Genomic DNA, 14,464 nt, shown 5'->3' on the forward strand with positions numbered 1-14,464 from the left:
CTGGTAGTTTACCTTGTATGTTATTGGACAATGTACTGTACAAATTAGTGAGCTGCTCTGATAAAAACCAAATGTAAATGTGTGAAGTTTTTGCTTTTTATAAAAGAACAGCATTCAGGACAACATTCAGTCTTTTTTATATGCAGGACAACTCTACTATTGCTGTGGCAGCTCAAGTTTATTACGAATCCACACTAAAGACTCAGAGTTAAAAAAAATATGACAGCTCTTGTTCTGAGACCAGCTTTGATGTGTGCAGACAAAAATTAGCCTTAAATTTTTATGTGCTGTCTTGTGCCATAGCATAGCTGTTAGCTGAAGTTTAAATCAATTTAAATTGATTTAAATTTAAATCAATTAAATTGATTTGCAAATAGCTTTGAGAGCGCATGGAGCTTTTTAAAAATTCTTTTATGTATAGAGTGGGATGTTCATTTTTGGAGGGAGCTGACCTATGCATTACACAAGCACAGTTTTACTGAAAGAGTTCAAATTCTTTTGGCTTACTTAAAATCCTAACTATGCATAGACCTAGTCAGTTCCCCGATTGCCTACTTTGTAGCTTAAGAAAAAGTAAAGGTCTGTTTTTATGCACAACTTGATACATTTGATATTCTTGTTTTCTTGCTGTGCTACACTTCTAGCCACACTTAAAGGCTGGTGGTTATGTTCAATAACACCGGCTGTTGATTTTGAGATATGGTAAATGCTGTTACTCCAGTTGTAAATTCTACTTAAATCACAAGGAAGGAGTGCATTGTAACAAAGTCCATGGTGACAGTTGTGATTATTAGAATTGTTTTTTCAAAAACTCAAGGCACAGGAGAAGAGGGCTCCTTTGGTAAAGTTTGACCTGCATCAGCTATTCTTTCCTTGCTTGGTGCCATAATCCTGTAGCATTTAAGTACTTGGTAAAGTAACAGACGGTGCTTAAGTACATATATCTTGGAAAGAAATTCTTGGTTTCAGGTATGTATCCCAAGTGAGCAAAAAAGGGAGTGAAAATTAAATATTGCCTACTGTGGCAGTAAATGATTGCTGTGTTTGATTTACATAAAGCAATAGCAGCTCTTATAAAGTATGTTTAGTCTCAGGGCTATTTTTTGATTTGTTCTGAAATACAATTTCCTGGAATTCAGAGTCTGAGACTGTTGAAAAACACTGAGACTGAGTTTTTTGGGAAGAAGGAAACAAAGTCATATCCATTAACCTTTCCTCTGCCTCAGGCCAAACTTCTTGTTGCTTATTAAGAGAATTCAGTGGTAGCACAGTAATTCCCTGCTGAAGTATTCTCTGTTCTCTCTCCCTGCCATCTCTAAAATGCTGACTGATGTCTTCACAGAAACTCAGTGCCAGTGATGTCCGTATTTCCTTGCTAAATGTTTCCTTGCTGAGTACTTGATAGCTCCTCCATCAAGCTAAGAGGGCAAAGGAGGAAGTGTAGGAAGTCACCAGAGACTTGCAGTTACAGAGATCATTCCTGCAGGATGACTTCTTGGGTATCTTGATTTCCATTTGACTTACTGTGTGCATGAACAGAGGTCTGCTGCTTTAATTTGTACGGTTGGAGACAGAGCTGGTATTTTTGACAACTTTTTATTAGTTTTTTCCCATGTACAGACTTGCAGAGCTGATCTCTTCCAGAACTGATGCACACTTACCATGCATCTCCAGAGCAAAGCTTGTGTGTTGTTCTTACTTGTCCTCATGAGATTAATATAACCTGCAAAAAGGAAATAGAAGCACCCAAACACTTGAGAGCATCAGGACTGTGCTTTCTCCATATAATTCCATAGTCCTGGTGTGTGCCCTTCATCAGATGACTTAGACCTGAGCCAGGTTGATATATGTTAAACCAAAAATGTTTGTTCTTAGGAAAGGCAATAGAAGGTAAGCCCTTCATAACCTATATGGAGGTGAAAAGCACTGGGGAACAATTTGTTTTACTGTGATCAAAAAGTTCTTTTTAGAATTGTTTTTCTGAATATGGGTATACAGGAAAACAAAGTTACCAATCACTGCCAGATGTACCTGTGTATTTTCTTGATGTGAGTTTGCAAGTGTTCAGCATCTCTGAAAATCAGTTCCACTCTTAGCGTTCTGTTTATGCAAAGAATGACTTAGATGCATTATTTGGAAACTGTTACTTTGCACATCAGGTGGGAGAGAATGTTAACTCGTCTCAAGTGTTCTGTGAAACTCCAGTCCTGTACCCCAGCTGAACTGCAGCAGTCTCTTTCAGAATGCTCCAAACAGAAATGGAGTCCTGTTACTGCTTGCTTGGTTTCATTGCATGTCATCAGTAAATGCTTAAGGTATGGTCTTTGTTTAATAGTTCTTCACTGGGATTTGCATTTGACTACAGAGACTTCTGTAGTGTTGACAGGTCTATCTGAATAGCAGAAGAGGACTTGGCCTGATAACACTGCAAATTAACATTTATTGCACAAACTTTTGGAACAACTCTCTTTGGAAAAATCTACTAAGCTAAAAAAAGAAAACAAACCCCATCATCCATCCTAATTGTCAATGTACTGATAGTTAAGAACATAGCTTGGCTTCATTCTAAATTATTTCTTCTATTGAAATGTGCAATTTTTGAGGGTAGCAGTCAAGGGATGTTCAAAACTGCCATTAGATTTGCCTTTGTATGAAATTGGCTGACATGTTTTCCTCTGTTACACTGTGATAACTTGTGGAGATGTTCTTGCTTATGTTGTACTGATAGGTTACTTGTTGCATGTAAAGCAATTTTTGTAAGCAAGAGGAATTCCAGGGATGTTCTGTAAAAAAGGGCCTATTCTAAGGTGATGTACACTGTTGTAAAACTGGAGCAGCTCAACTAATTTCAATGGAATTCTTGATTTACACTAGTCTTTTTGCTATGTGTAGTTATGCCAGTACAATTTTGCACAATGTTATTTGAATATTGCGTTCTGACTTGTGAACTGTTTCTACTGAAAACAGTGAAAATTTTACAAACTGCAATAGCGGAATGTTTTTGGCCTTTTTTTTTGTTTTTGCCTAAAATAAAAAGTTGTCACTTGAAGCTATGGGCTAATCTTGGATTTATTTTTAGTAGCAAGGGGTTTTTGTGTTTGCACAGTCTGGAGATTTGCCTGAGCATTTGCCCTGAGGGTAGTGGGCATTTACTACAAATAAAATAAGCACTTTTTAAACTCTTTTGGAAAAAAAATCATCAGAAGGGAAATATTTGTTTAATTCATACCCTCGTTCCTCCAGTGCACCCTGGAGAACAGTCCTGAAAATTCTGCCTTTCCCTGTCTTTATCTTCAGTAAGTTTGGTCAGTTCCTGAGGACACTACAATTCCACCATTAGGGGAAGGTGCCTAAAGTCCTGGATTTTGGAAACAGAAGCATTCGGCATGTGTTCTCCTTGGAGTGAAGGTATGAGGACAGGACTGAGGAAAAGCCCTGGATTTGCTGCTGGTAGGTTCATTCTGCTGTTCAGTAGAATGCAATTGCTGAAGCCTACCTGAGGAAGCACTTAGGCTGATTGTTGAAATAGTCTCATGTCCTACACCTGTCTGTTTACTCAAAATAAGCATCTTTCTTCATGAGCGGAATTCAGAGCCAAAACTTCTTTAAACTAGAAGTGGTAAACTAGAGAAATTATTTGGTTTGGGCTTTTTGCTAGGTCTTATATTAAATTTTGGTCTAATTTGCCTAAAAGGCTTGGAGCAATTCCCCTTCTGGAAAATCATTGTCAGCTATATTTCATTTCAGAATGGAGAGGCAGATTTCTTGGAATCTTGAAGAATTGAAGGATTACTAGTGTGTGTCCCTCCAGGCAGAGCTAGCTTGTGATTTTCCAGTGGTGAAAAAGTTTGGGACAATAATTATGGCATCAACATCAAGTTCCCAATATTGTGCATTTCACAACCAGAGACCATGGGTCAATTTGCATCCAAATAGGAGAACTGCTTGGCTGAAATATAAAAGAGTAATTCACAGCCAATGAAGTCTGGAGTATGTGGTGCTTTCTCAGATTTTAGTCTTTTACACCTTGTCAGTTGTCTGTGGATGTTTGCCTGTCTCCAGATGAACAGGATCTGATTCTTTATTAAATAGGCTGTGACCTCATTCTCCATTAAACTATTTCTTCACCACTGATTACAAATCTAGTATTTCTGGTTTTGTGCATGTAAGAATGATTTTACTGTAAATATGTCTGGTGTTCAAAATACCTTCACACCTTGCATTACATATAGGAAAACTGCCAGAGACATTAGGATGCTGATGAAGATCATCTGTGAAGACAAAGAGAATGGAAAGAGCATCTCTGTGGTGAGCAATGACCATCTTCCAGTTCTTGATTCACTGTTTTCATTATAAGCACTTATGTTCCTTTGTTAAATAGCTGCTCTTTTTTTTTTCTTCAGATTGTAAAAGATAATCAGGCAGGAGACTGCTAGGAGGATTTCTCAGGTATCTCAGTTTCTTCTTGGGGTTAGATCTGACTGCATAGCAAATTACTATAGAAGTTGTAAGCCAAAGCTTCTTGTGTTTTATCATATTTGCTTGCTGTCCTTTTCCTGGCTCTTCACTCAGCATTTGGAAAATGCGTAAGATAGTCATCCCACCCAGACTTCCAGACTTTAGAAATGCTGCTGTCTAACACTATTTCATCTGTATACAGCATTTACAGAAGCACTGTTCATTGCCAGACATGTCCTGGTTAAGTGCTCTGTAGTGCAGACATAAGTTAGAATAGGATGGAGGAGATAATTTAGGTGAAGCTCTCCCACACTTGAAATTGGCTGGATTCATCACCACTGCATGTACTTTTTTTCAAGTCTTACTCCTGCCAAACAAGCCTGATTCATCTCCTCCTGCACTGTCTGTTTACAGAACTCTTGTTTCACGTAACCTGGGCCGTGGCCCTGTCACTGATGCTTGTGTTGATGTAGGAGCATGTCTGTGGCCAATAGCAATTTCACACTGTGGTGACATTGCTTGTAGTAAAGAAAAGATTCAGTAGTAGATTAAAACCTCATTACTGCAAGCAAAGTAGAACACTGTTCATTAATTCCTACACTTATGAACATGGGGATGTAACTGCTGTGATTAAGAAACTCTTTGCACAGTTTGTTGTGGATGCCTTTTCCAACTACAGATGTGTAGCTGACTGCTGTAAACATTAACTTCACTGTTGATGGAATGGCTGTTAGGGAGGTTTCTGTTTTCTCCCAGTGAGTGTCCACTGCAAGTAGCTGAACAGTGAGCACTGCCAGAATTAATCTGGCTGTGTGTGTCAGGCAGGCAGCAGGTAAGAGTGTGTTCTCTTTGCCCTTCATCTTTCCAAATCTCTGAAGTTAATTACAAATTAGAACTTGACCTACAACATCTTGTACTGGACAAATTAACAAAGAAAGTACATCCTGGCCTAGCCCAAATCTTTTGTGTAGCTTTTGCAAGATTTTAGTTATTTCTGAAAAATATTTTTTTATGTACAGGATTCATAAAAGCACTGCTCAGCTGCAAGATGTAGTCAGGTGCTGTGTAGAATAGATGAAGAGCTACAGCAGAATTTGGTTTATGATTTGCAGTTTTGCAAAATTGCCTGTATTTGCTGTAGTGAATACAGTTAACATCAGCTTGGACACCACAAACTAGGCTGAGCAGTCAGATAATTAGGACTTACTTCTCTCTTGAGATGAAGTTTTTGTTTCTATTTCCTGTTTAAATAGAGCAGTTTGGTCTAGGGTTGTTCTGGGGGATTTTTTAGACATTCTCAACCTTTTGTGAATTGTAGATATTTAATTCCTCATTAAGAGGTTGTTCTATAGCATGTTCCTGCAGTTTCGATGGAACAATTTCTTTTCCTCACACAGAAAATGATCTTTTTGTCATAATTTTTGATTCAAGTTGTAAGCAACATCTTCAGCCCATAAAGTTATCTTGAGGTTGCGGGGAGATGTTTGCTAGGTTCCAAACATTTCTTGCAATAGGACTGCAGGGAGCTGTCCTTGCTCCAAAAGTAGGATGGATGGCAGCATTCTCCTGCAGGTGTGTGACAGCTGCCATCCCAAATCACCCAAATCCATCCACACAGTAAGGCAAACCCACGGGAAGCAGCAGGTCCCAGAGCTCAGGAGTCAGAGGTTGGTTCTGATCTTATGCTGTGACCTCTGGGCAGCATCACAGGCAGCCACTTAAGGAGCATCGTTTCACAAATGTGTGTTCAGTTACTTTGCTTGTTTAAAGCTGTATTACCTACATATCTGTTCTTTACTACACAGCCCTTCCAGTGGCTCCATATATCTCTTTTTAGAGCCACAACCCCAGTCAAAACAGCTTTTAAACCCCACTGCTGTGCAGTCAGAAATGACAGGATCAGAAAGGCAAGAGCAGCATAAACTAAAAAAAAATCTTCAAACTCTGTCCTGCAGTGAAATTTTCCATGGTCTTGGCCTTGCTGGAACCCATAGAGAGTTGATGCTGGTTTTGGTGCTGCAAGAAGTTAATTGCAAGTTAAGGCAGAGGCATTTCATGGGCAAATTCATGAAAGGGCTGCATCCTGGCCTAGTCTGCATGGTTGTTTCATGTGTTTCTTTGGCAATATAAAGATTTCAACTGTGCCTCGTTTTTGGCATACTGCATCTGTAGTCTAACAGCAGGAGAAACAATGCAGAATCTGTGCTCAGTCTCACCTTTGTTGCCAAAGAAGGTCCTGTGAAACTGCAGGCAGCAGAGCAATTCCAAAGCTTTCAAAGTGCCCAGAGAAGCTGTGGATGCCCCATCCCTGGAAGTCAGATTGGATGGGTCTTTAAGCAGCCTTGTCTCATGAAAAGTGTCCCTGCCCACTGCAGGGGGGTTGGAACAAGATGATCTTTAAGGTCCCTTCCAACCAAAGCTGTTACATGATTCTATGAAAAACCAAAGTTCATGGCTTTATGAGGGTTGGGAAATTATACCATCGTCACATCCACTTTTATGTCCCAAATACAGTCCTGCTGTCTCAGGTGTGAGTTGTAAGCATGCGATTTCCTTGAAGATAGAACAATTAAAAAGAATCCTTGGTATGCCCTGGAGTATTTTCCTGGAACTACTATTTGCCTCATAACCCCAGGGATTTTATTTTTAGGTGGCCATGGGATAAAAAATAATTAGCTAGATCTAGTTCCCCCTCTTTTTATCCTCTTTGATGCATCACAAATCAAATCTTATGTGCATTGAACAATACCAGCTTAATAGGCTTTCAAACAGCTCCAAAATGTCCCAAACCCAAGGTGTTAGAGACCGATTTTTCTCTTAAAACTCATAGTAGGATCCTTTTAATGCTGTTGTTCTTGGAACTTAAATGTTTACCATCACAGGAGATGATGGTATGTGTCTGTAGCAGGATATTAAACCCTTTTGTAATAGTGAAATGAAATGAATCTGTTTTAAAGACCACTGTAATAAAATACTGTCAATATCTGCTCACAGGATAACTGTCTAAACATTAAGCAGTTCACTGAATATCCAGTGGCATCTGGATTTGAAAGGAGATCCAGATCTGCAAAATTACTGAACTATGTTAATACAGTTATGATACTATTCTAGACAGCTAGAAGAAAAGATAAGATAATGTTTGTTGTTAAATACAATAAGACATTTTAAATAATAAAATATTTTAATTGACCTCAGGATATATCTGTAGATAAACAGAAACTAACTGAAGTATGTTCTTGTCTCAACAAACTAGAAGTGCTGGCCTAACTTGAATTGATTGGTCCATGCAATGAAGTGGTAGACTGAGTACTTCACACACTGAATGCAACTCAAAGAATGTTTCAGATCACCTAGATTTGAGATCCTAATCAAGTACAAACTTGGTGTTTCTTACAAAAAGTATTTCATAATCCAATAGGATGCAATCTGCTTGAACGTTTTCTCCATCCTTCAGCCCGAGTTCCATTACTGAGACTGGTTGCAGCCAGTGTCAAATACTGCTTGATATGAATGTTTATGTTACTTTTTTTTTCCCTTCTCTTACTGGAACATTTTCTGGCAGTAGTGGGCTTAAAGCATGCAAAGTAAAGAACAAATTCTCTCCCTGAGCCAAGAGTGTGGTACTGCTGGCCAAGACTGTAGTGTAGTACTTGCACTGGGAAGTGCCAAAAGTGGCTGACCTCTCAAAGAGAGAAAAATGAGTTTGTGGGAGCCTAAAAGATCCATAGGACAAGAAGTCATATGTTGATTCATTTTTCTATTGCAAATTCAAATGTTATCACTTTTGCTAAAAACTTTTTGGGAAGTAGTGGATTGGATGTCAACTACAAGATTAAGATGCTGTAGAATATGAGCTATTGGATTCAGTACAAGGCACAGGCTACCCTGTGGTGACTCAGTTATTATAAATTAGTACTTGTTCTAGTACAAATTAGTACTAGAGAATTAGTACTAATTCTAGTACTAATTAAGCTGCTCAAATTTGAGCAGCTTAAGGAAATAATGCTCCAGTAGATATTATTAACTACATCAGCTGTTATACCTTTCTGAATTTATTGTAGTGCTGAACACTACATACTTTACATTATAAAACATGCTTTACAAGACCTATGATTATTGTAAAAATTAGAGATGGTGGTTCTTATACTGATACAGATTTGAGGAACACTAGAACTGTATTTATTGCATACAAGACCATTGCACCTAAATTCTAAAATGAAATATTTTTTTAGTGGATTTACTGAAAAGTCTACAGAATTCAGTTTAATCTGCTCAGTCCAAGTCTATTTCTGATTCTTATTTTCTTTGTCTGGCAAAAGCAACTTGGCTGAGTATTTTAAAATGTATATTTGGAGAGTCTGCATTCAAACTACGAAATTCTAAATCCAATGCTTAATGTATTTTCACTTTTCTGGCTGATCTCTTCAATGCTGAAAGAATCAGGACTTAGTAAAGGAATCCAGATTCCCAGAATATTAACCAGATATATAGAGAATTGGCTAATTGTCTTCTTTCCATTTTGTAGTTGCCAAAACACAACAGAATTTTACTTCCTTCAGTTTTCTAGTTGTCTTCTCTCTTGCAAAACTTAGCAGTGTGTGAAGTAGGACAGTGGGATGTAATGTCTTTATGTGTAAACTTATCCAGATAACTATCATAACCTACTTTCAAGATGAAAAATTAATTTCTATAAGTAGTGAAGTTTTCATTTGGTTGCTGTAGACTTCAACTGGCATTTCTTAAATGAGTGCATGTTCTCATTTGAAAGTCCAGGGTCTGCAGAAATTTTTTCATGCTTTGGAGTAACTGATTCTTCTGGTGGCATAAAAGTTCATTGGCCACTATAAGAGGGCAGAGCAAAGATTTTCCTCTCTGTAGATGTGTTGGGACTTCTGAAGCTGTAGCTGGGTTGATTGATCCTAACATGCATGTGGCTGATGTATTAATGAGCCAGCTGTTCCTCTCTTTTTCAGATTATCATGCACGTGTCTCTGACTGGGAAGCATTTGAAAATGTGTACTGCTGTCTTAGGCTGGGTGACTCCTGGTCTTTCAGGCTGAAACACTCCCTCCTCCTTTTCCTCTTGCAGAGCTTTGTGTGGAAAATATTTATGTTGCTGTTACCATGTTTCAGTACAGAATGGTTGGGTTTTTCAAACCATCTCGGCTAGAGGCAAGGAATGATGGTTGATACAGAATCACAGAATAAGCTGAGTTGGAAGGGACCACAAGGATCACTGAGTTCAACTCCTGGCCCTGCACAGCACCATCCCCAAGAGTCACACCCTGTGCCTGAGAGCATTGTCCAAATGCTTCCTGAGCTCTGTCAGGCTTGGTGCTGGGACCACTTGCCTGGGGAGCCCATTCCAGTGCCCAAACACCTTCAGGGTGAAGAATCTTTTCTAATATCCAATCTAAAACCTCCAGTGACCCAACTTGAGGCCATTCCCTCTGCTCCTGTCACTGGTCACTACAGAGCAGACATCAGTGTCTGCCCCTCCTCCTCCCCTCACAGGAAGTTGTGACTGCAGTGAGGTCTCCCCTCAGCCTCCTCCAGCTGAACAGGCCAAACCACTCATGCTTCTGCAGGTACTTCCAGGGGCTGTCTAGATCTTGGGCTGATCTCATGGAAAAGCTGTTCCACCTACCCTCTCTTCTGAAGAAATGTCAAAAAATAGTTTTGAGTAGAGGTGTTATAGGCAATTTTCTTGATGCTTTTTTTTTTAACCATTTTCTAGGCTCAAATCTGAGAATCATCAGTCTTGCTTATCTGCATATTGTTTCTTCATTGAACTTCTGTATTCTGAACTTCTGGAATAACTTCTAAAATAAAAGTAGGCCTGAGATTTTCAACTCTTTTTCATTTTTTTCAATACTGCCAGAAGGACTGAAAATTAAAGCCAGGAGGCCAGAAGAAATTCTCAGATATGTAGGCATGGGTGGGTCAGCTCCATCAAAATTTGTTAAATAATTATATGAAAGTTAGATGACAAAGTATTTGGAGTAGTATTGTTTAAAGGTTACATCATTCTTGCAAAAATTGGGTGTTGTATTTCAGAAAGTTCCTTTAAAAAGGATAAAGAGTCATTTGACTTTGAGTCTCCATTGTTTGTAATATCCTCTTTCAGCATGAAAATATTTTCCGTTCCCATCAGTTTTGTCTTTTTTTTTTTAATTTGGCAAACATGAATATTTTTCCTGAACTGCGAGTAGAATGAAAAATTGTTATTTTTGTTGGCTTGCAGGCATTGCAGCTTCCCCTCCAATAAGACTGGCAGATTTATTTTTAGAGTTCTTGTCCCAGTACATCTTACACAGTTATTTAATGAAAATGGATTAGACAAGCCTAAAGGAATAGGTTTAGTTTGGGCTTTGCTTGCAAGATTTGAGGGTGAACTGCATGTGACAGAGAATGGGTTCTTTCTGTCTGTGAATATGCAGTAAGTTTTACTCCATGGTTACTCAGCTATCTTCTCAGTGCTCTTGGCTGTCTCCATCTCCCTCTAATCCAGCTCCAAAGGGACTACTTCTGACATTCCAAACTGCTGAGCAGCTTTCCGACAGCTGCTATTGAAATCTGAATCAAAACAAAACTGTTTGGTTTGCCTTCTTCCCAAAGGGGGATCAGGTGAAAATGGAGCCAAGTTCTTGTGTGTGCCAACTCTAGCCCAGTGCTGCATCACCAGTGCTGGGGTGGTCAGCTCTGATGTGCTTCAAGGACAGACTGAGAGCTGGGGTTGCACTTAGAGAGGACAAACAAGGAGTTCTAAGGGCTGGAGATGTGAGCCCTGTGTACAGAGGGACTGCTTGGCCCTGTGAGTGAGTGGCCCAAGATAAAGAGCAATCATTTGTGACCCCATTACCATGGTTCTGGACCTCTAAACTCTACCATGCAATCTGCAGGAAAACTATCTTAGGTATTTCAAGGGTTTAATAATCTAAGTGTTAACTTTCCTCTTCCTGGTAATTCAGTTAGCTGGGTAAAATATTAGACACACTGTAAAATGTGTGTTCAGAACATGAAAAAGAAATAACATGAAAGGCTGCAAGTAGAAGAAGATTAGAAATTAGTCTTTTTTTAGTTGAGGGCTTTTTTTGAGAATTCTGGGAAGCAGCTATTTCCTTTCTAATGAAACATGTACAGAATGTTTATGATTCTTCTAGAGTGTAGTTTATTTTTTGTGCTTGCTGCTTACTGATATTTCTGGAAATGTCATCTTTCTCCTCTCTACATTCTTCACTGGGGTTGCTTAAGGCAGACTTCTCTAAAGGCTAGGAAAAAATCTTTCTTGAGAAAGAAAGAACACAATGACCTCTTGTTCCATCTCTCAAATTTATTGATTCTTCCAGTGCACAATGTGTAATGATGATGTTCTCTCAAGTTTCTGCTTGTAAAAATAGTTTCAATAATGTGTTTAGAAACTGTTAAAGAAATTCTGGTTGTACTTCATAACACTGGGACTGTTTGTATTTCCTCAGGAAGATGATGATATGCCAAAATTTTGGTCACACTTAAGAAGATTCCATTTTCTAACTTACAATGCTGTACAGCCATGTACTAATTTCATCTGATTTCTTAATTCCATAAAAATATTTTTATAGCTGGAATTTTAATAAACAATATGGCCAGCAAGATTTAAAAGAGGAAAAAGTGAGGGTGAAGGAGAATAAATGTTCTGCTTTTCTGTACACATTGGCAAATGACCATGGGGAATGACTTTGGGTGTGCTGAATTCATCAGTTTTCTTTTCTGAAACTTCCTATCTATAAGAAAGCCTCTCTTAGTATAAAAGAAATTTGCCTTCTAGCAACAGAATGATACAGATGAGAATCCACAGGCTGTTCAAGGCTTTGGACATGAGCTCAATCAGTTTACAGAATTACAGGTGAAGAATTCATTGAACTAGTTTCAAGCTGGCTGCTATTTGCATTTTGTTTAACTGTCTGGTTGTACGGTATGTACATCTCAAACAGTTGGCTTCCTATTTGATTAACTTTTTAAAAAAGCTTCATCCCAAGCTTGAAAAATACAATCCAATCTTATAGCCACTTCTTCATAAGGCTTCAAATATTCTAAAATTGAAAAACTCACTACTGAGAATGCAGTTCTCATATCCAGGCACTTGTGCAGGTAGTTTTTGGATTAGAAGGATAATTGGAATATTCAGGGGTGAATGAGCACAGAAACTATTTGCTTGGAAGATGACAAGGAATTAGGGCTTAACCTTTCCCTGTGTTGCTTCCCAGAAGGCTCTGCAGAATTCTTCCTATTTTATTTTTTTAGTTGAAAAAAAATTTAAATTCTGAAGTTACATTTGCTCTCTTAAATTGAAAAAGATGAGTAAACTGTGCAAGACTGTAGTTCAGGAGAGGTCATTCCTGTAGGCAGGCAGACAAAGGCATCAGGTCCATACCTACCATGGGAAGATGCACACTCAAATCATGGGGAATTGGCAAGGGCAGGTGAGCAGGAGGGGTCTGGATAGAGCAGATACCTGATAGACTGACAGGAAATGTGACAACAGGTACAGTGACTGCCTTAAAGCAGGTTCACCTTCCAGCCTGTGCCTCTGCAGCTTTTCAAACTCAGATTTGGTAGCCCTTCCTTCCATCTGCATCTAAACCTGTGGAAGGTGCAACATGCAAAGGCAAAAGAAGATCAGTCTATGACTTTTACTCTACAGTATACTACCTGCAACTGTTTCTGATTAGAGAATCTGTGCATTTAAAACAACTGAGAATAAGTCCCAGTCCTACAGATTTCTATTGTTATGAGGTTTTTTGTGCTTATGTGATGTAATCATATCTATTGTGCAGACATTGACCAGCTATTGGAGAAAAATGTATAAACACTGGATAGTAATTATAACCTCTTCAATTCCTGAAAGTGAAGACTGAGGACTGAAGGTAATCTTTTATAGTAACCTAGCAGTAGATGTGCATAGTTCCATTTTCTTTTGCAGAATCTTGACTCTGGGGATTGGGACACATAGGCCATGCAGTGCAAGCGAGGCTGGTTTGTTACACTAATCACAGTATTTATAGTTCTCAAAGGTCTGTACCAGTTTTTCCACTCAGACCCCTTTGCCCCTGTTCCCGTAGCAACACAATCTTTTTGGTTACCAAGTCCCTGTTACATCTTCCACACTTAACTGTGCACTTTGCATATAATTACACTGTCATCCTGGAGGAGAGTGTTTCAGGCAGAAAAGAAAGAAGTTCCCCTTCTCCCTTTTGTTTGCTCAGAAAAAGCACTTAAAGAGTAACTGGAGGGACAGAAGATGGAGGAGAGGCTTTGGGAAGGCAGTTGTCTAAATGAGTACAAAGTCATTGCAAGGTTTCTTTTATGGTGACTTGTTCATGGTGGTAAGCACATTCTTCAGTTTTAATAACAAATATAGAGAACAACAGGGGGTTGTTTTCCAGCTGTGGAGGGGATTTGTTTAGTTTTGTTTGCTGAGCTCATTTTTGAGATACAATAAATACCTCAGTATGTATTTCAGCTAATGATGACGTGTCTTTTCATCCAGATTGACTTACATTGCAATCTGCCTGAGACATTGATAAGAGCTCTAACTTATTTTCTTCCTCAGATATGGCTATAAAATAAGTAATTGAAAAATAAAATGTGTGGCAATTCCAATTTATTAACAATTTTTATCATGAGAGCTCTGAGGGTGGCAGAACCAGCCCATTGTTCCAAACTGCTGAGGTGCATAAAACAACCTTCAGATTTTGAAACATTTGCAGTCAGATGTAGGGTACCTGGGAGTGGGGGAAGAGTGAAATAAAAAAAACAAGTCACTACTGTACATGTCAGACTTCATACAGAACAATGGTGACATGATAGGCATTGGGAAGAAAAAAAAATGTTTAAGGGATATATAGGCATGCTACAAAGGAAGATAAATGTAAATATTTTACCATGTTATTAAACATGGTGGGGTGTGCTGGGTTTCTACTCAAATGTCTCTAACTGAATGCAGGAAATAAGATGTTTCCAGTAA

This window comes from Molothrus ater, chromosome 7, assembly GCF_012460135.2.
Source record: "Molothrus ater isolate BHLD 08-10-18 breed brown headed cowbird chromosome 7, BPBGC_Mater_1.1, whole genome shotgun sequence".
In the NCBI taxonomy this organism is placed as follows: domain Eukaryota; kingdom Metazoa; phylum Chordata; class Aves; order Passeriformes; family Icteridae; genus Molothrus; species Molothrus ater.